Below are 23,092 nucleotides of genomic sequence, written 5' to 3' on the forward strand. Positions count from 1 at the left end.
AACAAAAAAAAAAAAAAAAATTCAAAACCTGTAGCTCCTGTATGACCAAGTGCCATCTTGGCATGAGCCCAGGAAACACAGAGTGAAGTAAAAGAGAATGGCATTATCAGAGCTGAGAACGCTGTTCATCCAGAACAGATATGATTCTCACTGCTGAGTTCTACTACTACAGAAATATGAGAACAGGAGTGCCAGGTGCAAAAGCATAAATGATGCTCTTGGTTCATTACTCCTAACATTATCTTAGAGACACAATGAACTAAGGCAAACAGTCCAAAAAACTTTTAATGAACTTGAGCCTTGACTATTGTCTGAAGAACACTATTCACTGGAACAAGGTACTAAATTAATCCAACCAGTCTGATTAAATAATACTAACTAGATCCCTAAAAACACTGTCCTGACATAATAAAAATATAATAATATAGAATAAATTAGGAACATATAACCTGAAAGTGGAAATTAAACGTGCCAGATATTCCCTTCAATTCAGCTAGTTCTCCTACCATTGCGAGCATCTTCTTTAGGTAGAGAGGGCTCCCAGCCCAGGCCCAGAGAGCGGAGCAGAGCACCCCCAGACAGAACACCAACAGAACATCTCCAGCTGCATCCTTCCTTCTCCAGTGAGATCCCACTATTGCACTTCACTTTAAGGGGAAAAACTGTCATGATCCTCTTACTTACATGTCATGTCTCTACACACACTTTGGACAATTGCTTGATGTGTCATTTCAGAGACAAGGCAGAAATAAAACAGCCTAATTAGGGAAAGGAGATGATTCCATTTAGCTCTAGGTACAGCTGAAAGCACTAATGAAGTATTTATCACACTTAAATAAGAGCAGTGGTCCAGAACTTATTGTTAATTAATTTTATATATCTGAAGAAATGCGCAAAACAAAGTAAATGCTTCAATAGCGTTTTTAGAAAAGAATGGGCTCCTCATCCCCCATGTGCTCTAACGTGGTGACAGGTAACTGATTACTGATGCTGAGTGTAAATTCCACTTTCTCATACAAAACCATCTCTGAAAGCCTGACCAGGTGAGAAATGGAAACCCACTTGTTTTGTTACACTTGTTTTGTTACTTGTTTTTTGGGGTTTCAGTATTCCACATCAAAACATCATGTAGTGTACGGAGCACTGAAGTGTTAATGCCCCAATTCCAAGTTCCTATCCCTGTACATTACAGCAGTCACGGGATCTGGCCCTTCCAGGTGGGGGGGGCGCTCTCTTGCTGCCTTGCAGTGGGTGCTGGAGGTGCTTTCCTAGCCGTTCCAAGCTTTTCAGGTTGGACTTGGTCCCGGGAACTCTCTCTCTCTCTCTCATCTTGTCTGATCTATTAGTCTCAATTTCAATTAAATTGTATTATATTGTGTTATCCTGTATTCCGGTATCATAGTAAAATAAGTTTTCCTCCATAGATTGTTGCTGCTGTTCTTTTCCTCCCTTCCTTCCTATTTCATGGGACTGGCGTGGGGAGGGAAGGGCAGAGGCCTACTGCCCCCCTGTCATGGGCATAGATTGATCTAGTCAACTCCGTGACACACTTTCTCTATGTAATTGAAATTATGTAAGTATTGGTTGATTTCTGCAGATAAACGTGATTTAATCAACGCAGATCTCATCAATATTAAGACCATCATTTACAGGTCAGGCCTCAAAAAATATCCAGCTTTGCATCTCAGATCTTGGAGGTGATAAAACAGAGGGACAGAAAAAGCTTTCATTACCTAATAGCCATGAGGCTGGTTGAAGCAAAGAGTGAACAGCACAGCAATCTTAAAGGTAAACATCCCTGACAGATATCAGCTGCCTCAGCACCAAGCAGGAGATGCTGTCCTCTATTGCACATCTCATCTCTGAGATTCACAGATAGCTGGAAATATCAGGCAGATTTTTCCTTGCACACCTAGATGACAGACTCATTACTAGAAGGTATGTTGATTCCCATTCATTCCTATCTGCAAGAACCTACAGTGCACATGGGACAAGAAAAGTCTGCTTTATGTGTGCATTTTCCTCAGTCTTGATTGCTGTGCCAGATGAAAAAGTCTGTGATGCTTTCGTTGCTGAAGCTTACACCCACTTTTTAGCCTTCTGCTTAAAGGAATAACTTAATTACAAGGCTTTCTGCTAATTCTGCCTACTGGGTGGAGCACAGAACTGACAGCACGACAGATTCCTGCAACATCCTCATACTGCTCTTGCTTATCTTTCATTCTGCTGTTGCACAATTTCTATCTGCAAAGCTCTGTAGAAGCGCAGCAAAGCTCAGGGCACCCACTAGCTCCCCGGAACCACATTAGAAAAAAAAACATCCAGAGTATGTGGGAAGTTAGGAGAAACGGTCTGTAGACAAGACACCAAAGGGACAAAGCTTCTGGGAAGTCCCTCTGCTCAAAGCCAAAAGGTTGGCATTCCTCAGCTAGCAAACAGCTTACTTTTTCTCCAGCTTTCAGAGAGAAAACCTTTTCAAAAATGAAGCAAGAGTGTATGCTTGTATTGATTTCTCAGACTAGTAGATACAAAGGAAAAAGAAAAACAAACGCACTCAATGTTCCTGTCAGCAGCTCAGGCCAACAAGGGGTGTGGAAACATTCTGCACAAACACCCAAAAGCGAGACTGCAGGCTGCTGAGGTGAAACAGTTTTATGCTGCATGAAGGCAGTTTATTTCTCACTGCAAGCAGCAATGCTTGCAAGTATTTCATCAAATTATAACGGTCTCTGTCTTAAAACAATGAAATGAAATGCCATGAACACTAATTTAATCTGAACCATTTGATTTTAAGCTTGACAGTCAGCCAAATCTTTCCGAAGAGCATCTCTCTCTGTTAAAAAAAAAAAAAAAAAAGTGGCAGAAAGCCACAGGCTTTGAACTGAGAATTGTTCAGTGACAGCAGAGAGCCAGAAATCTTTTCCTGCCATAGCTTGAAGGTAGCCCTCCTCTGCTTGTCCCTACCTGCCTGCAAGTGCTTCTGCAGGGTCACAGTGGCTCAGCTGTCACCTCTACAGTCCTGATGCAAAGCAGTACATCAGGGTGCTGGAATCTGTCTTCATTCATTCCAACAGACAGAGTTCTGTTCATAACAGAGAAAAAATGCAAACCAAGTAGCTATGGAAAACGAAAAGTAGGATAGCCAAGTCTAGACTTTCCTAAAGCAAATAAGCGGACCCAAAGTACCCAGTTGGATCTCAAAAAAAGCTGTTAAAAACCATCCCATAAAGAGCTCTATCATGGCAACTACTAAAAGGTGGGTTACAATACAAATAAATAAATAAATCAACAGCTGCGAATATCTAAAACTAGCATCACAGCCTTTCCTGAACAAATGCACCTCAACCTGCAAAATGATCTACAAGCTATGGAGGAAAGCAACTCTCTTATTAGAGACTACAGATTCTAAGAGTGCTGTGTAGAACAATCGAACAATATGAGGCTTCTGTTGGAAGGCAAACAATGAGATATGAGGTCATAACTAGAGACACAAAGGCCATGCTATTTTATATGGGCTTATTGCCAAAACACACTTCACTCCCCAGATAAAACCTTTACTGATATCAAAGATGCTGTAATAATAACCAGTGACCTCATGCATCACAGGACCCTCAGCACACATTGGCTGGGCAGTTTGTTGGAGCGGTGGCAGCCAGCGGCCAGGTGGTGCCAGCCCCTTGGGAAGCACCTTGTACCCCCTGCCACACAGCCAAAGAAACCATTACCTCAACAGTTTTCCTCTGACACAGAGGTGGGAAGGAACAGACGCACAGTTCAGAGAAGTCAACTAGACAGATGTCAACCCTCCACAGTTGCCCAGCTCTGTAAGACTGCTGTATGGTAATAAAGCCACACACCTCAACACAGCTGTGTGGAAGAGGATTTCTGAAGCACATCTCCCAAAGGTTTGTATCACCTTCAACGCGAAATGCAAGTCTACTCTCCAAAGACTATCTGTACTAGGCTTGGTACTGAACGTTTCTGAAGGGGAGAGGGAAAACCATCTCTTCATCCCACTCTATATGGAATATGTGGAGTTAGGGTAAGGGCAGTTTAAATGTTAGGCAAGATCTCAAAAGCAGCAAAACATCACCATTCAATCCTGTGTAACACAGAAAATCAGAACCAACAGGAATATAAAAGTTGTAAACCAGATGGTGAAATGGAAGGGTCAGTTTTATCCTAGCAGACGCTGAGGCAACCTCCATCACCAGTTATTTCCTTCCCCAGACTTCACCTACCTAGGCTTTCCAAGAAACCTCAAGACAAATTCAGCACTCGATTCAATCTCCAAATATAAACAGTTTCCTTGCAAAATTCTGGATTTTACTGCCGTCAGCCAGAGCAACAAGATTTCAAGGCTCTTTTTCCTGTGGCACCTTTATTCACAAGGAAATAATCCCATTCCTATTCCAGTAACACTACTGACTTAAGAAAACAATTATTTTCTACTTTGACATGCAAATTCTAGCCTAACAATGACTGAAGAGCGCCCAGAAGCTTTCAACAGCATTCAGTAGCATTCAGCATCACAATGCTTTACGACTGGCAACTTGAAACCTTAAATCCCTGCTGACATTCTTTTCCTGACCTTGCGGACTTTTCCAGCATAACAGCATCCCAAAAAAATCGTGGAAAATTCAACCTCTTCTACTGTTACTAAATTACTGTTTAGTAACTATGAATTCTGTCAGTCTTCAACTCTCCATTCCTTAAAGCAAAAGGCAGTAGCTACCAATCCCAATTCACATGCTGTTCACATTACAGCACAAGTCCCTCTACTTCACTAATCCGTGTCATTGTATTTCAATTTACTAACATTTGTAACAATGGAACGTCCAAATACATAAACATCCACACAGAACAAAAGAGACAGATAGGCAAGAAATTCATTTTGCAGAGAAATAAACAAAAAAGAAAAATTCCAGCAACACTAACACTTGAATTGCAAAGGAAAGATAACACATAATATGCAAAGACATGATGAGAGCAGCAATAGACTTTGACCAGGCAGACAAACAGCCTTTCGGCAGAAAATAACCTTTCTGGTGATGTATTCAGAACCCCAAAGTTAAACACCACAGCACACTTGTCCTTCTCCAGAGAGCACACCTGATAGCACCCAAAGGCATTAAGAAAAAGTAGGAAGTAATTTCCTAAACCTCAGGACGTTTGGGGTATTACAATAACACCCACAGCTCATTCTCAACCTATTAATTCACTAATTTGTTTTATCTATCCCACTATCACCACTTAAACCAGGATTGCTTCTCACATTCTCTTTCTTGCCAGTCTATTACCTTACCAACGTGCTGAACCAAAGCATGAGCAGAGTGAAGAAAGAAGGATCAGCAGCAGTTCAAGCTGTCTAAACCTAAACATCTAAACCTTTTTTCTTGGCTTGCTAAAATTGATAAGGAGTGCTTCCATGCTGCACAGCATTATATGGATTGGTATTTCTACACAAAAATATAAAACAATGCACCCAGCATCCACAACATGCTGCTTTTCCCCCTCTTTCATCTGTGCTGTACAGCTATAAAAAACACTTCAGCAGAATCACGAGTATGCACACGCACACATAAGCGCTTAACAATCTTAGCTTGGTTTTAAGAGCATTATTTGTTAGTTTTGAGAAGTAAGCATAACTAACAAAAGGAAAAACTCATTTTTGCTTGATTTTGTTTTGTATATAGATGCATTTTCTGCAAAATGCACTGAAGCTTTCAGAACTTGGGTAGGAAGAACACCTGAACATAACACAACCGCTGAATCTGAACATCGTGTCTCTCTCAACAGAGGCCAACAGCACATGGGAAGAGTGAAACAGGTAGGGAGAAATCATACCTTTATATCCTCTTTATGTAAGAGAGCAAGAGTTGCTCTTTATGTAAGAGAGCAGCTTGAATGTATTGAACTCCACTTGGGGGAGAGTGGTGTAGCAGTGGAGAGCTTGTGGGTAAGAATCAAGGGGCGGGCTGGTATGGCTGACACCGTTGTGGGTGTGTGCTACAGGCCCCCTGATCAGGAGGAGGAGGTTGATGAGGCCTTCCACAAACAATTGGAAGCAGCGTCACGATCCCAGGCGCTGGTGCTTATGGGGGACTTCAATTATCCAGATATTTGCTGGAAAAGCAATGTGGCCAGGCATGCGCGGTCCAGACGGTTCCTGCAATGTGTTGAAGACAACTTCCTGATGCAGGTGGTTGAGGAATCGACAAGGCAAGGGGTACTGCTGGACCTTATTCTCACTAATAGAGAAGGGCTTGTCAGGGAAGTAAAGGTCAGGGGCAGCTTGGGTTGTAGTGACCACGAGATGGTGGAGTTCAAGATCCTGAGTGGAAGAAGTAAAGCAAAAAGTAGGATTGCTATCCTGGACTTTAGGCGAGCCAACTTCGATCTCTTCCGGGGCCTACTTGGAGCTGTCTCATGGGCTAGGGTGTTCGAAGGCAAGGGGGCCTGTGAGAGCTGGTCGACATTTAAGCAGCTCTTCTTCCAAGCTCAAGATCAGTGCGTCCCTGTGAGGAAGAAATCGGGAAAGGGTGGCAGAAGACCTGTGTGGATGAGCAAGGAGCTCATGCACAAACTCAAAGGAAAGAAGAAGGCCCATGAAATGTGGAAAAAGGGTCTGACTACTTGGGAAGAATACAGGAATGTTGTCAGGGTCTGCAGGGATGCGACAAGGAAGGCTAAAGCCTGCCTGGAATTAAATCTGGCAAAGGGGATAAAAGATAATAAAAAAGGTTTTTTCAAGTACATTAACAGTAAAAGGAAGACTAGGGAGAATGTGGCTCCCCTGCTAAGTGACGGGGGTGTTCTGGTAACGGGGGATGCTGAGAAGGCGGAGATACTGAATGCCTTCTTTGCTTCTGTTTTCAGTGAAAAAGCTCCCCCTCGGGAATCTGAGACCCTGGAGGTTAGTGAGAGGATCTTGGGAATGGAAGACCTCCCTTCGGTCAGGGAAGAGGTGGTCCAGGAGCGCCTAGGCAACACCAATGTTCACAAATCCATGGGACCCGATGGGATTCATCCACGGGTGCTGAGGGAGCTGGCAGTGGTGATTGCTGAACCGCTTTCTGTCATCTTTGAGAAGTCTTGGAGGACGGGGGAGGTGCCTGAAGACTGGAAGATAGCCAACGTCACCCCGGTCTTCAAAATAGGCAAGAAGGAAGACCCAGGCAATTATAGGCCAGTCAGCCTCACCTCTGTCCCTGGAAAGGTGATGGAACAGCTTGTATTGGATGTCATCTCCAGACAACTGGAAGAAGAGGAGGTTATCAGGAGTAGTCAGCACGGGTTCACAAGGGGGAGGTCGTGCTTGACCAACCTGGTAGCCTTCTATGATGTTGTCTCTGGCTGGGTGGATAGGGGGAAAGCAGTGGATGTAGTCTACCTTGATTTCAGCAAGGCATTTGATACTGTCCCCCATGACATCCTTATAACAAAGCTGAGGAAATGTGGGATAGATGAGTGGACAGTGAGGTGGGTTGAGAACTGGCTGACTGGCAGAGCACAGAGGGTCGTTGTTGGTGGTGCAGAGTCCGGTTGGAGACCTGTAAGCAGTGGTGTTCCTCAGGGGTCTGTACTGGGTCCGGTCTTGTTCAACATCTTCATCAATGACCTCGATGAGGGGATAATGGCCACCCTCAGCAAGTTTGCTGATGATACGAAGTTGGGAGGATTGGCTGACACGCCTGAAGGCTGTGTTGCCATTCAGCAAGACCTGGATAGGCTGGAGAGCTGGGCAGAAAAAAACCGGATGAGGTTTAACAAAAGCAAGTGTAGAGTCTTGCATCTGGGGAGGAATAATTCCATGCACCAGTACAGGTTGGGGGATGAGCTGCTGGAGGGGAGCTCTGCGGAGAGGGACCTGGGTGTCCTGGTGGATGACAGGTTGGCCATGAGCCAGCAGTGTGCCTTTGTGGCCAAAAAGGCCAATGGCTTACTGGGGTGCATTAAAAAGAGCGTGTCCAGCAGGTCGAAGGAGGTGATCCTCCCCCTCTACTCTGCCCTGGTAAGACCTCATCTGGAGCACTGTGTCCAGTTCTGGGCTCCCCAGTACAAAAAAGACAAGGATCTCTTGGAAAGAGTCCAGCGGAGGGCCACGAAGATGGTGAAGGGCCTGGAGCATCTCTCCTACGAGGAAAGGCTGAGTGAACTGGGTCTGTTCAGCCTTGAGAAAAGGAGACTGAGAGGGGACCTGATCCAGGTCTATAAATATTTAAGGTGTGGGGGGCAGAATGGCGAGGCCAGACTGTTTTCAGTGGTGAGTGGAGACAGGACAAGGGGAAACGGCTGGAAACTGCAGCATAGGAAGTTCTGCACAAATGTGCGCAAGAACTTCTTTACAGTGAGGGTGACGGAGCACTGGAACAGGCTGCCCAGGGAGGTGGTGGAGTCTCCTTCTCTGGAGATGTTCAAGACCTGCCTGGATGCCTACCTGTGCGACCTGCTGTAGGGAACCTGCTTTGGCAGGGGGGTTGGACTCGATGATCTCTGGAGATCCCTTCCAACCCCTACAATTCTGTGATTCTGTGATTCTGTGATATCCTCCTATACCTTACCAACTGCCTGGAACAGCCAAGGAGGGGGAGTAGAAATCAAAGGCTGATTCATTGTTTTCCATAAAACTAGAAGATGTGATTCACTGTTTGTTATAAAACTAGCATGAGAAAACATCTGATTGATGGATTTAATGGAAATTACAGAGGAGAAGACACTTTTTGCAAGCTGGTGACTTGTTCCCCCCCTTCTTACACAGGAGGCAGAGACATAATCAAACCCTAAAACTTTACATTAAGAACTTGTACAGCAGGCTCTGGTTTCCCTCTGGCAAACACAGCATTTATAATACATTGTCAAAGCCTCTGCCCAAGGTTCCTGCACCCAAGAACACACCCAGTACTGTGCCCCTCCGCAGCCGCTGCCCCAGCCATCACACAGCCCCATAAAGTAAACACCCACCTTCCACAGATCTGTGTGTTATAAAGAAGAGAACAATAACACATGAATGCACAACAGCCCTGAGCTCAGGCTAAATATCAAATGCAGACAAAATCATGCCACTATTCCTGCAAATACAGAAAAGGAACTCATGTATAACAGGATGTGCAATTGCCTCCAGTGCCAGAAATTCGACTTTCACTGAGAAACCCCTTACAAATAGACAATTTATTCTGCCTAAGTTTTGACACTACCAGTTGAAATAACAAAATAATAAGTAAAGTGGTCAATAAAAGATCTAAGCATTCTCACAGTACACCTTTTCATCTATAAAGATAATCATAACACATTTAAAGCATGACCATCCTCCTAATTTAAATGGTTTCAAGCTCAGAGAGTGTAGATTAGATTAGATAGAAGTAAAAAGTATCTTGCAGAGAGGGTGGTGAAGCACTGGAACAGGTTGCCTAGAGATGTGGTTGATGCCCCATCCCTGGAGACTTCTAAGGTGAGGCTGAATCAGGCCCTGGCTCTGTGCAGCCTGGTCCAGTGGTTGACAACATTGCCCACGGCAAGGGGTTGAAACTAGATGATCTTAGGTCCTTTTCAACTCAGGCCATTCTATGAATCCATGAACCGGATTGAGCTGCGCACATCCCTGTTCGTTGCAGGGGAGCTGGATGATCTTCAAAGGTCCCTTCCAGCTCTACAGGTTCTATGATTCTAATGAAGGACAAACTGGACCATACCACCCGTACTCGTAAACAAATGTGTTTATACTCTTATAAGCACTCTGCAAGATGTGCCATAACAACTACACTGGGAGACAAAAACTCCTGACATTGACTTCTCAAGCAGCTGGAAAAAGCAACCAAAAAAAACCCCAAAAAAACCCAAAACCACCTGCAAATCCAGTTCAACTTATTTCATTGCATGAAATTCGCAGTAGGAGGTTAAAAACAGGCAAAAGGTATTTTCTTTAACTTTCATATACAAAATGTTAGCAAAACATGCATTTCAGGAACTAAAACATTACAGAAAAGGCACAGCACACACAGACAGAGGTTTTATGTGAGCAAAGCAGATTGTATCCCATAAGGAAGTTTTCAGAGATGCAATTCCTTTATTTTATGTTAGAACAGAAAGCAAAGTGAAGCTGTTAGATTCTGATACAAACTTGGACAAAACTGACATCCTTCAATACAAAATCTGAATTCAAATTTCTAAGACAATTATTAAAAGATCATTTGTATCAGCCTTAACAGAAGCTACTATTAGGCAACTCTTCCATGCTAGTTTTATAAACTTACACAACTCTTCCCTTACAGACTTTGATACCTTAAAATCTTGGGATTTACTGAAGAAAAAGAAAAAAGCAGTTGATTCTATAAAATGCAAGAGCCATTATACAAGTACTTTATATCAAATAGAGGTTCATGAAGGTATTACTGTCTTCATTTGGAAAGGTTAATCCATCCTCACCAGAGAAATATTGTGGAACTACCAAATATAAAAAGGATTGTGTCCTGCTGTGGCCTGAAGAGATCCACAAAGCATGAAAGAGATTCTTGTTAAGTACAAGCAGGCTCTGTCCTAACGGGTCACAGAAGCAGAAGCTGTGCAAATGTGCTGTAATAGACAGACTGGTTGGGTGTTGGGGAAAATAAAAGGAGAATGATGCCAACAGCCTTGATTTATTTTTGCTCTGCCTGGTGATGGAACAACACTGCTGAGTGGCACCAGAAGCTTCCTTCAAAATAAACAGAAAGTGCTCAAGAGGAGGTACGCATCACCAAAGTCATCTCTGCACATTATTTGCTCACTGGCGGAAGAGTGTGAAGATGCAGTTGAAAAATTCCTTCCTTGCAATTTAAAGAAGCATGTGAAATATCAAATTAAAACAGAGTTCTGTAGGTGTCTTAAGAAGTTAAAACATTTTTAACCAGCTGGTAAACATGGAGAGAAAAACATCTTTAAGTATTTTTTTTTATTGTTGCTATTTTCAAACGATGAAAAAGAGCAAGTGTGAAGGACGATCCACATTTTTCTGTACCAAAAAACAAGGCCTGGCCCAAAAGCACAACCCAGGCAACAAGTTTTCAAGCCACTGACTTCTACCCTGAAAGACTAGCTAGAGGGAACAGAAGCCTTGATGAGCTTCAGAAAGATTTCATCCTGGGCTCTATTGAAAAGGATGCTTACCTTAAGAGATTTAGTTTAACTTCAGTAGAGTTCAGCTATTTCAACACTGCTGTGGGTTTGAATTTTACTGAAAAGCAAGTAGTTACTCCTGTTATGTCCCAAGACTGATTGCACACCGATGGGTGAAAATACTTGTGAAACTACAGACGAGGGGTATTTGGCTGAAACCTTCTAACATTCCAGTGACCACTATCCATGCTGCCATGTTACACACCTGTTTCTAGCTTAGTACAGCCCAGAGCAGGTGACATTTAGAAAGCACAGAACATCATACCATTCTAGGACTAAGCACTGAGTTCATCTTTTTTTTTTTGCCCTTGTAGAGTGAAGCACCCAGCCTAAACTGATGTCTTGTGCTCCTCCACAGCACCCCAGGGAATGAAGCCAGGGGCTGAAACAGAGACACTACGGGGAAAGGGCTCAGACAAAGCAGTGACAGCAGCTTGAAGCGCTCTTCTGCTCCATCACACACAGCAAGGGATGGGGATCTTGCTGGTCTCTGGATGAGACTGTTTACATAAGAGTTTACTTTCTTGCTTCTGACTATACCTGAGATCCCCAAAGCCCCGCAAGAGCATGGCTGTGCCATTCAGCACCCTCAGGGGCATGGATATAGCCCTGTCCCTCCTTGGGAAGATGCCATGGAGGTGGCTGCTCCAGGGCCCGCAGGTACTACAAACCAGAGAGGCCCAAGCTGGCCTCAGACACAACACAATTTCTGCCAAACTTATGAGGCCCCCAGTGACTGACAGACCGGGAAGCAGAATCACAGCAGGCAACAGGAAAGCAGCACACAAGCACAGCTCTGTTTTGCCTTCCCTAGTTCTCAGGAATATCCACCTTTAAAAACCACTAGCTTAATACCTAGTTCTTACTTAAATCAAAATTGATCTTTCCTGACGGTAAAACCTTTTAGGGGGCCCTCCACAGGAGAAGGCTCAGGCATCTCAAACCTGCAGAGGACCCTATTTCCTGCTAGAGCAACCCACGGCGGTTTTGCAGGGCCTGCCTCTTCCCACAGCCCCCAGGAAGGCTGCCCAGAGCCGGGCCCTCCGCCCTACAGCCCAACCTCACTGCCCACATCTCCTCCTGCTAAATCCTGTCAGAGCAAGAGCAGTCGATGCGCTCCAGGCCCAGGTCTCCAAGCATTCTTACACAGAACAATGCAACTTGTTTTCCCCAGAAATCTTTAGACAATACACTGGCAACACAGAAAGCTGCTGAAGGGACACAACTCTCACACGTGCCAGAACAGGGTGTGAGGAAGATTAGCAGCTTGGTACAAAAACAAGCACAGATCCAGGACACCAGCAAGACGGCAAAAAAGCATAACCAGATTTTGTCCTGCAAGTCCTCTCCCTTGGAATAAGCAGCCTTCAGAACCATTATCTGACATGTGGAAAGGCAACACAACAGCTATCCTTACTGAGAAGGCGTCAACATACTGTGATACTTTCAGTCACTGCATTACGCCACAAGAAATGCTTTGTTGGGAAATCCCAGATACTATATTCTCTTTCAGTACTAGAAGAATGTGTTCAGACATACTGCTACTTAATATTATTCTTCTTATTATCCATTGCTTAACCAGAATTACAACATATCCCTCTTCCCTACACACACCTGTAAGGAAAACAGGAAAAAAAATAAGATTCAGTCCAGATTAAGAGCCTGTGCATCCTTCCTCTGATTAATAAATCATACACACGTGTGCATGCACACGCAACCAAGTGGCTGACCTGGAAAAATCTTACACTTCTGGTCAATCAGGATGAAGTTACTGCATTTGAAGCAGAGTTATTCTGAGCTTAATCCAAAAATGTGTGATGCTGGGTATGTTTTCTCTACCGTCTTGGAGGAAATTCTTCCCCACTTTTTTCCCCCATTTCCCTCAAGTTCCTCAATTCCAATACACTGTGGTGATCCAGGTACTCACTGATTAGGACAGGAACCAAAATACAAATCTTTTGGAACAAAGAGCTGGTTTAAATTTGAAGTTCGAAGAAAAATGTGAAATTACACATGCATTAACAGATCAGTCAAAACATTCTTACTATCCAAAACATGAAAATCTGAAAAAGATGAAACTGGAAAATGTGTGAACCAGCACAGCTCCGACACGCAAGCCTCTGGAAGAAGTAATCTCACAGCTCACATCTGTGACAATTCCCAGGAGTAACAGCAACCGATTAACATCACTTGGCTCTTAGTAGAGCTGAAAACCATGTCATACTCCAACACGTTCCCACACAAGCTTTTGTTTCAGCTCCCTTCATTTTGCTCCCCAATTACTCAAATTCTACTATTCCTCTTGCATAAAAGTAGTTTGCTTCTATTTATTCAGAAGCATAACATGAGCATAACTTGCTCTCACTCAATGAAATATTCCACTCTCATGTGCCCCACTCTTTCTGCATTCACTTCTAATGGCCTTTAAGTCTAGCACAATCTTGACATGCCCATTTCTAAGCACAGTAGTAAATCTTGCCCCCGTGTTGATGACAACAGCCTGCACCAGACATTATGTTTTAATGCAATGGCTCCTGTTGTATCTCCCTAGGAGAAGATGGAAACATACCAAAAACATTTACAAAATCATTCTGTTATCCTCCAAATCGTTCCTTTCCTGCCAAGCATAGAAAAGCTCAGCGGTTAGGCAGCAGGTGTGCCAGAACCATTGTTCATCCTGACAGCCACCACAGTATGTTTCCTTTTCTCCTCAAGCTGTTTATCATGTTTCTCTGGCCTTACACCAGGAACTCTTAACTGCGCTTAGCTTGCTTTGTTTTGTAAGACACAAAACACTGATCAGTGACTTGAACCTGTAGGTCTTAACTGTGTTACAAATGAACAACTTCAGGAAATAAAACACCATGTCTACAATGCATTGAAATTAAAACATGAGATTCTTGAAGTGAACGTTTTTTTTAAATTTCTGGCTAAGAAAAAAAGACATAATTAGCAGCAAACAGGTTCCCAAGGCTTCTAGACCTCCCACGATGTACAGCACGCTAGCAAGAAAGACCCCCTGAACCTTCTAATAGCAGATGAATACAAGCAGCTTCCCAGCGTGTTTGTTTCAGCTTGCAAATTATCAGCTGGGCTGGGCCATCCCTCTGTCCTGCTCTCAGGAGCATTCCACATTCAGCAGATACCAGGCAACAAAAATCTGACCTTGCATCAAGCACAAGTTCATGCCTGCCTTCCTGTACAGTGAGCCAGACAGAGGACATGATGCAGTGCTCTTGCTATCAGTGGGGAGGACGGGCAATTTCTGAGGGTGACATTTTACACATACAAATGAACCAGAAATCAAACTGCCACCAAAGCAGGGAGGACACTTTCCTCCCCATCCCAGTGCTCTCACGCAGCCTGTCAACATCCCTGCCCTTTGGCCCACAGGAGCAAATCCAGCTCACAAAATTAGTACGTAGGGGGATGGGAAAAGGAGAGGAGAAGGGCTTGCCATATTTCCTGCTAGTTTAGTGAGCTGAATTAACTTACCAAGAAATCAGACCTGAGGACAGGAGAAGCAAACAACAAGGCAGGAGCACAGGTTTCCTCCCAGCTCTGCATCAGCTGCACACACACCCAGCTGAGTTCCATCTAAAGCTACATCCCATCTCAGATACTAGAACATGCAGAGATCACAGAAAAGATATTCCTTCAAAAAAATCTGGAAAGCACTTGAACAGGTAGAATGTGTTTATCACACAGAATGACGAGCAATGGAGATGATATGTTGATTTTTTTTTTTTTTTCCTGTTTTCCTTTTTTTTTTTCTTCTGGTGGCAGATTTTAGAACTGGATTTATCATTCAGTGGAATTCAAGCCTCTGTTTACTATCACCAAATGCACATTAACAGTTTGTGATTTCCTCACATTTACAGATTTAAACAAAGACAGACTTCATGCTAAGCTGCAGCAGTGAGAGCTATAGAAGTTACAAGTTACAGTACCATGCCAAAATTCACCCAATAATTACTATTTATTTTGGAAACAGAACACTTTACAAAAGGCAGGGAATCAGGAAACCAGCCAAAACATGTCCCTACTTTCTCAAGTGAAAATGTTATAAGTAATTTTTAAAGCCCTACATATATGTTATACCTAATTTCATCATCATCGTCTTTCTTTCAAATAGAATTCAAGGTAATGAGTAGAAGGAAACAACACTGCATCCCTATCATGTTTAAAAAAAAAAAAAAAAAAAAAAAAAAAAAAAAAAGCAGTCCTAAGAGATTCTAATACAGTATACTATAAAACAACAAGGATGGAAAATGAATTGTCAGTAACCCCTTTGGTTGCTGCACAAATATCAAGGTAAGAAGAGATTCTGACTGGCTTCATCTCTGCACTCATCATGGATACCAGCAGTCAGTAGCAGCTCTGGTATGACTGACAGAAGGAAGCTTGTGGCTTGGAAAGTGAATTTCAGACAGGCAGAAGAACATATGTAACATGTACACACATGAAACAGTGTAATAAAGGAGAAACTAAGCATGCAAAAGTAGATTAAGAACAAGCTGAAGCAACACTATTTCTTTGCAGCTTTGAAACAAGGACAACACATACCGAAAAGTAACATTTTCTACCTTTCATTACAAGGTACTGAACTCCTATGAGAACTCAGATTTTATTAAAAAAAATAAAAAAATACTGTCACAACAGTGGCAACATTGAATTCAAATAACTGACTTAAAAATTACTAGGACCTACCTTTAGGAGCCAGTTTCTATTGCATAAACTCTGCATCAGTATTGCAACAAAAGCTGGAGATCAGAGCAGGCTGAAAAAACTCTCAGAGGACATTCTGTTAGAGAAATTGCTCTGAGTAATGCTATGGCATGGAAACATTATTTAGGGGAGGAGGAAAGAACTGGAAGAGTGTGGGAGGGGACGACCTGCAGATGCAAACAATAGGAAGCTGTTCAAAAACCAAGGGCCTCCCTTTAAACAGGAAAGCCTAATCTGAGAAGCACTGCCCCCCGCTGCCACCTACCAGGCAGGCAGCTCTGCCAACAGAGATAAGGCCAGACAGGCCGATCCTGCTTACCAACAACTTACTTGGGAAAAAAGGCAACCAAAGAGAGGAAAGTGCCTAAGACCTTTCAGAAAAGGGACCCAGTTTGGGGAGGCAGGAAAGCCGGGCTGCAACAAAGTACCTCTTTTTACATTGCAAGGCAGGGCTCATCTCCTAAGAGTGGGACAAGCAAACTGGAGTGGTTTCTCCCAGTTGTTTAGTTAAACACGAAGGATGTTGTCTCATGGGAGGGGTTGATATCCAGGAATGACATGTAAGCACTGAACAGAACAAATGAGAGGACTTAAAAAGATTGCATCAGTTTTGATCTCCTGGTTTAGAATGCTGTGGCTGCAACACAAACATAAAATCAGTTTTTCAAAGAACGATTACTGTAGGACAATTCCTGGAATCATCCTGTGTATCTCTAAACCCGTGATGCCAATCAAGAGGAAAAAAAAAATCTTGTCCAGAGAAATAGTTTCCAATCCCTGAGCCTGTCATAAGCTCAGTTATTTCAGCTTCAAAGCAGCACTACTACAGTTACTCTCGTACTCTCACAGCACAGCTCCGGGACAGCAGTGCCATCCACACTCAGCATCAATTTCTTCCTCCAACACGGTCGCATTCGCAGTGCAGACAGGGGGAGTTACAGCGTATGGCCAAGACCAAAATAACTTGAAAGAAAACTCTGGTTATGTTATGAAAAACAATGCACCCCATTGTCTTTCTGTTCTAGCACAATGTAATGCTAACAAACAGCATCAGATTGAAATATAATAATGTTTTGGACCATACAAGGTACTGAAGATACTATCCCCACCGGGACCATTTACCTAATAGAAACAAACAATGTAAAAAGGAAGCAGTTAGAATACAATTAAATTCTTCTGCCTTAAAAATAACCCAGTCTTGCAGGACAGAAGGGGCTGAGCCAAGTTTTAACCATGTCTGTCCAATATAAGGTACTTTTGGTCAGATAGAAACATGAATAAGAGCAAGAAAGGAAAAAAATGCATAAAGCATAACACTAAGTTGTATTTTACCTTGTGACATTGGTGTTTTGTGACACGTGTATGCTAATCTTGGATCAAATAATTTTTTGAAGCATCCTAACAGTAGCAGAATTGTGGAAAAAAAAAAAAACAACCAACAGTGCAATATTGACTAATCATGCTGGGCTCCAAATCTGTTCTACAGCCACGCATGGTTAAAACAGCATGTTAACTCCACAGCACTCTTTCCTCAGCTTCTTTTAATGACGACGGACCACAATGCAATTCACAATACCAGTGCAGACCTTTTTCAGGCAAGGGCAATATGTCCGTCCTCACTTTTATCATTTGTGAAGAATGACAGAGTCTCCCAGGCATCCTGCATCATTACTTGGACCCACAGGTGTCCTTTCAAATACCAGTATAAGTCTTACCAGCAGTTAGCAACCCATCTGTTTAAGAGGCACTATGTCCAGGGCTCAATGACCTTCAGTTGGCAAGCGTCCTTGCCAAGAAAACACTGGTCTCTATGTTCCCTTTCCTCCTTGTTACCCTGCCGGAGGAAGCATTTGCCTATTCCTCCTCAGGCACACGAGGACCCACGTGACTGCCCATTTCCTTGCTGAGAAGTGGGCCAACAGTCCTGTTCAGGAGCACTGAAATCAGTCATAGTAAGGGGTTGGCGGTACAATCCTTTACAAATTTGTTTCAGCCTCAGTTCCCATCATTTTGGAACTCCCTTCTCAGCTTTTTACTAAAATTCTTCAAGTGACCAAACATACTCAAGTAACAGCTGGAGCTGTAGATCAAATTGTGGCTATTCCAAACACCTGCTTTTACTCCCTGTCCTGCAGCACATGGATAGCAGGAACCAGCAGTTACCTGCCTAAACTATCCCCAGCTCTTCAACACTTAGTGACCAAAGAAAGCATTCATAGAAGCTCTTTTTTAAAGCAAGTTCTAAAACTAAACTAAAGGTTTAGAACTCACACAGCGTTAAAGGAGAGGTAGGGATTTTTGTACTAGAACAAGTGCCGCTGCACCAGGCAGAAAACAAGGCTCCAGTCCCTGACACCGAAGAGCAAACAGCTGGGGCAGCAAGAAGCCAAGGAACACGTCCTGAGCCGAGACACAAGAGCACTGCTGAGCTTACAGAAGGGCTGTGCCAAACACACAAACTAAGCATCTGACTCACTCCCACCAAACTAAGAAAGAATTAACAGCAATTACCACATTTCTGCACAAAATAGGAAGGAAAAAAAATAAGTGTTTCCACTCCTCCAACATCATCATTTCACCCAAATTAGGATAATATAAGCAACTCCCAAACATCTTTGGTCAAGCACAGCTGCCCTTAGGGCTACAAAGAGCTAATAGCAACTCTAGCAATTATGCAGTCATCCACAGTTGCCTTTGACTGAATCAAGGCAAGAAAACCAGGCAAGATGATAAAGCAACAGAAACAAACAAGGACTCTTTCTTTCCATTCCTTGCTTTTGTTTTGCTTTAAAGATCAGCAATCTGAGGAGCAAACATATTTGCAGACAACCCTATCTACCAGCATGTATGCCTACAGAACACATTCACAGTTGGCAAGATAAACAGACACTGTCTAAGAAAGTGAGAAAAGCATATGTTTAAAAAATTAATCTGAAGAAACAAAGTACAGATGACAGAGCTGAAGTAACCACTCTTAATACTGAAAACAGTTCAATATCAGCAAAGTCATATGATTTCAGCTTGCTCCTGCCATCGCAGATCACGCAGCTTTCTACAAGTAAAGATGACGCTAGCTGTTCCCTTCACCCCTGAATAGTTTTCCACCATAGCAATCCCCCTCAGAGCTTTAAACGTCAGCACATGCAGTGTAATTTAAACAACATTAATATATCTACATGGAGAAATTTGTCAGGAACAAATGATTTGGGGTGATTGCCATGCCACACTGAAAATGCAGTTTTTGACTGAGATGGTTCCTGTCCTCCTTTCACAGCCTGCTCGCTTCTGTTCTCATGCACTGCTCTGTTCTGCAGATGGCAGCCTGTGTAAGACCACATGACAAACTGCTTCACGAGATCAATCTGGGTTAAAAATAAAAAGAAGATAAAACAACAAAGGGGGCTGTTTTCACAGCTTCAGTAATTCAAAATCCAGAGGAGTCCTACAGTAAGCAGTTTTAACTGGCACAACCAAGACTAGAAAACTGCACGGGGTACAACGACAGAGAAACAGCAGATGGGGTGGCTTCTCCTACCACCTTCGCTACCAAAGTAAAGGTACTGAGTTTTAATTCCTTGCATAGGTAGCTTAGTGTTTTATGACACAACTGTGCCAACCTAACAGCTGCTTCCAGGGCGGGCCCCGCTCCCATCATGTGCCCCTTCTGCTTCCTTAATGCTTGTGCTGGCAGCCCATGAAACAGCTAGTACAGAAAGAACAACTGGCAAAAAAACAAATATTCTGTCAAAGATCACTTTTTCCATCATCTAGCTCACTCAGAATTCAGAAAAGCCATTGAAAGAAAGAATTCAGAAAAGCAATGGAAAGCATTGGCCTGAAGACAGATTTCCTTACGTAAACAGCAAAGTTGCCCCTCAACCTACATTCAGATGCCTGTATGGCAATCATACTGAAGGTGCAGCCTCACACAACTGTGAGATACACCAGACTGTCCATCTGTTGGCTTTCCCCAGCCTCGTGCTTTCAGTGCACAGAGCCCTGAGCCACAGCCCAGCCCCATGAGCCACCCTCGCAGGGCAAGACAGCGTGGCACCACCTGAGCGAGGGGAGCCTCCTGGGAGCCCTTTCCTGAAGGATTAACACAGCCATAGCAGAGCTGTGGCAGATAAGCACTTTGCTGCACTGTAGGGAAGACCAGGTCAGAATAACCACTGTAAATGAAACCCTCAGTTAATCTTTCCTAGCTTCCTTGTTGTAAGCAAGCCAGTGGGTTTTGTTTGTTTGTTTTTACTTCCAACATGTATCTCCTGGAATTTCAGTAAGTCTGATTATCCCCTTCATTGGAAAAATGTTGAGGTCAAAGTAGTTAATTCTGAGGACACACAGCAGTGACCACCAACAAATTTTAAATGCCTTTTGGAGGGTTGAGTGGAAGGCTGGCTGAGGAGCACAGCTACTGCTCCACACTTCAGTTGCAGTTCTCAAGAGTGGAAAAGACCAACAACAAAAAAGAAACCCTAATAACAGTCTAACAAACTTTAGGGCAACGTGTTAAAAAAATATTAGGCAAACACATATGCTGCACTCAGCTGACCTCCTCCACATGGCAGGACAACTGCTTCAGAACCGTCTGGAGGGAAAAAAAAGAAAAAGCAGGGCATAAAATACTCTGTCAGACACAGCCTGCAAGCCAACGGAGGTGCTGATGAACTAACGAGAACCCATCCTGCTTTCTTCCTTGTCATCTGAGCAATTCTTTTAAGAAAATCAAATTACCTAGAGCTATTAAAGTCACTTGTAAATTACAAGATGAGTTAAGAGCTCCTTTACTGTCTCTCAGTATTTCTAATGAATCAAACATAGAATTTCTTTGGCAGTTATGAACAAGGAATCAGAGTTTTCAAGACCATGTGTTCTACAAAGCCTGGTTAACACACGTCCATACCGCTGACGCCACTCCACCTTCCTTCGGGCTCCCAGCTGCTCACCCCAGCCCTCACACAGCCCACTCCCAAGCAGCCCCACAGGGCCAGAGAAAGCATCCAGTGGGAACAAAACAGCACAGAGGAGATTTTCCTCAGATCTGCTCTTCAGTGCTCTCCCTGTAGCCCTAGAAGTATTTGTGCAGGATGCCTGAGCGTGGCAGCACCAGTTACATTATTTGAAGAACAGCCTGTAGTCTAAATCAAAATCTCAACTGGCTTTAAAAATCTTCCTGAAAGCACAAAACTGAAATAATTCCTCAGTGTACAAAGTCCGGTCACTGGCTAGCAAGAGCACTATTACTGTGATTCCATGGTGAAAGCTTAAGGTTTGATAAATGAATCTGGCCCGTTTACAATCCTAAATGTAAAAACAGCTTGCATACAGTCCACCTTCTCCACGTGTCTTCTTTCTTACATATTTTTTGGAAGGTGGAGAGGTGCTCACTGATCCCAGCCTTCCTTTTGGCAGTGACTCAGTGCTTCACAGTAGCTGCAGCACAAGGAGGTGTGAGAGGCCACCAACAGTCAGAGCTTAGAGAAACACTGGCAGCAACCAAACTCACTCTGCATCAAAAAGGGACCCCACAAATACCACAGATAACTGCATTCTTGTTGGCACAAGAAGAGCAACTCTATTATGTGCTTATTCCCAGTGGCAGCAAAACACAGGTGTTGCACAAATCCAGCCTGGGTTTTGCGATTTCCACCTCAGTACATGAATCAGATCCAAAGCAGCAGTTCATAAACACCCTGCCAAAAAAGAGAAGGTAAAAGGCCTTCCTGACTACCAGCAATGCGCAAAGCTACAGATGCCTGTTAACCAAGCCATTATTGCTTCTCGATCAAAACACAAATCCTTCAAACGAGTGCGATTCTGGGCCACTCCAAAGCCACAGACAGGTCTTCTGTTGCCTGCACAGGTAAAACAGATAAAAATGGCTGGTTTACGGCCCACAAGACATAGCATAACATCTGTTATCTCATAAAAGGTTGTGGATGCCCCGTCCCCCTGGAGGTGTTCAAGGCCAGTTTGGATGGGGGCCTGGGCAGCCTGGTCTACTATTAAATGGGGAGGTTGGTGGCCCTGCATGTGGCAGGAGGGTTGGAGATTCATGAGCCTTGGCGTCCCTTCCAAACCTGGCCATTCTGTGATTCTGTGAAAAGGAATCTACTGTGGCTTAAAACGCAACCCTGAGACATTCAAGAATTTACTTACAGTTTGACCAAGTCAAGAAACAGGAAAGTAACTTTCCTCACATAAAGCAGACATGGCGCAGATCAGTGTAACTGGAGCAATCACTCCATATCTACTTTTCCCAATCATTAAAGAAGTTTGTGACAAAAGCCTATGACACCCAAACTATAATCCTTTCTATACTAAGACCTCTGCAATCGTGTGCTGCTTGACTGAAGCTTGCAAAACGTCTTAAAGACAATTATGCAAGATTGCTTCAGCACCTGCATCAACTTAAGTGATGCTTCCAAGCTCTCATCTGACAGAAAAGAAGATGACAGGTTGGAGGTGGAAAATTCACTTTGGAAACTTAGTTATGCCCATACGACCACCAGCAAATTCTCCTTGCTCACATTAATTTGTCTCCTTTGATATTTTAGTTTGTAGGCTTTGCTAGTTTACTTTTGTATCAATTTAGCAACAGAAAAAAGAAGACCACAAAACTGTGGTTATGAAGAATGTAAGGAGACACAACATTTTATCTTGTATCATTTTAAATTTCCTGCCCTAATTATTTTCCTGTGTCTTATTTTTAGTCTGTCCTACAGTTGAACCGTGGCAGATTGACATGCAGTTGGGATGTATAGCACAGAACTCCCAAGAGCACTAAAATCCATATGATGATATTGATGGGCGGAAAACAAAAGTCCACGACACAGGCAATTTCAGGAATCACCCTAATCAATGAATATATATATTAAATACATAAAAATACTTTAAAACCAATTTTAAATCTGCAATTTATTAAAATGATTCCTCTATTTAAAAAAGAAAAACAAACAAACAAAAAAAACCCAAATAAATAGCTACTATAAACAGAAGCAACAGCATTTCTTTAATTACCTTTCTTTCCACCTTGAAGCATTTTCTATATTCCATCAGAACTGCCACTATTCCTTTAATTTGCTCACATCTACAAACACTGCTGCAGAAGCCTAGAATCCAGTGACTTTTCCAATTATATATACAATCACATAGAGGCAAGTTTGTTTCAGAGCTAGTGAAATGAAAGTGGCCTGAGATAGTGAAA

The 23,092-nt window shown here is 43.1% G+C and overlaps 1 protein-coding gene across 7 annotated transcripts in view; it reads right to left on the reverse strand.

The window, feature by feature from the left end:
- The window catches only part of USP54 (ubiquitin specific peptidase 54), a 98,826-nt gene that overhangs the window by 53,197 nt on the left and 22,537 nt on the right, over nt 1–23,092 (reverse strand). Inside the window, exon 1 of one of the 7 annotated variants that reach the window (XM_042818419.1) lies at nt 15,865–15,949. The exons of the other annotated variants lie outside the window; for them this stretch is intronic. The gene's annotated coding sequence lies outside the window, so the exon portion shown is untranslated. Of the gene's footprint in view, nt 1–15,864; nt 15,950–23,092 lie in introns of those variants that run through there. 7 annotated transcript variants of the gene reach the window in all.

The sequence above is a fragment of the Centrocercus urophasianus genome, unplaced genomic scaffold (assembly GCF_019232065.1).
Source record: "Centrocercus urophasianus isolate 14NV4802_14NV808 unplaced genomic scaffold, USGS_Curo_1.0 seq_17, whole genome shotgun sequence".
NCBI lineage: Eukaryota > Metazoa > Chordata > Aves > Galliformes > Phasianidae > Centrocercus > Centrocercus urophasianus.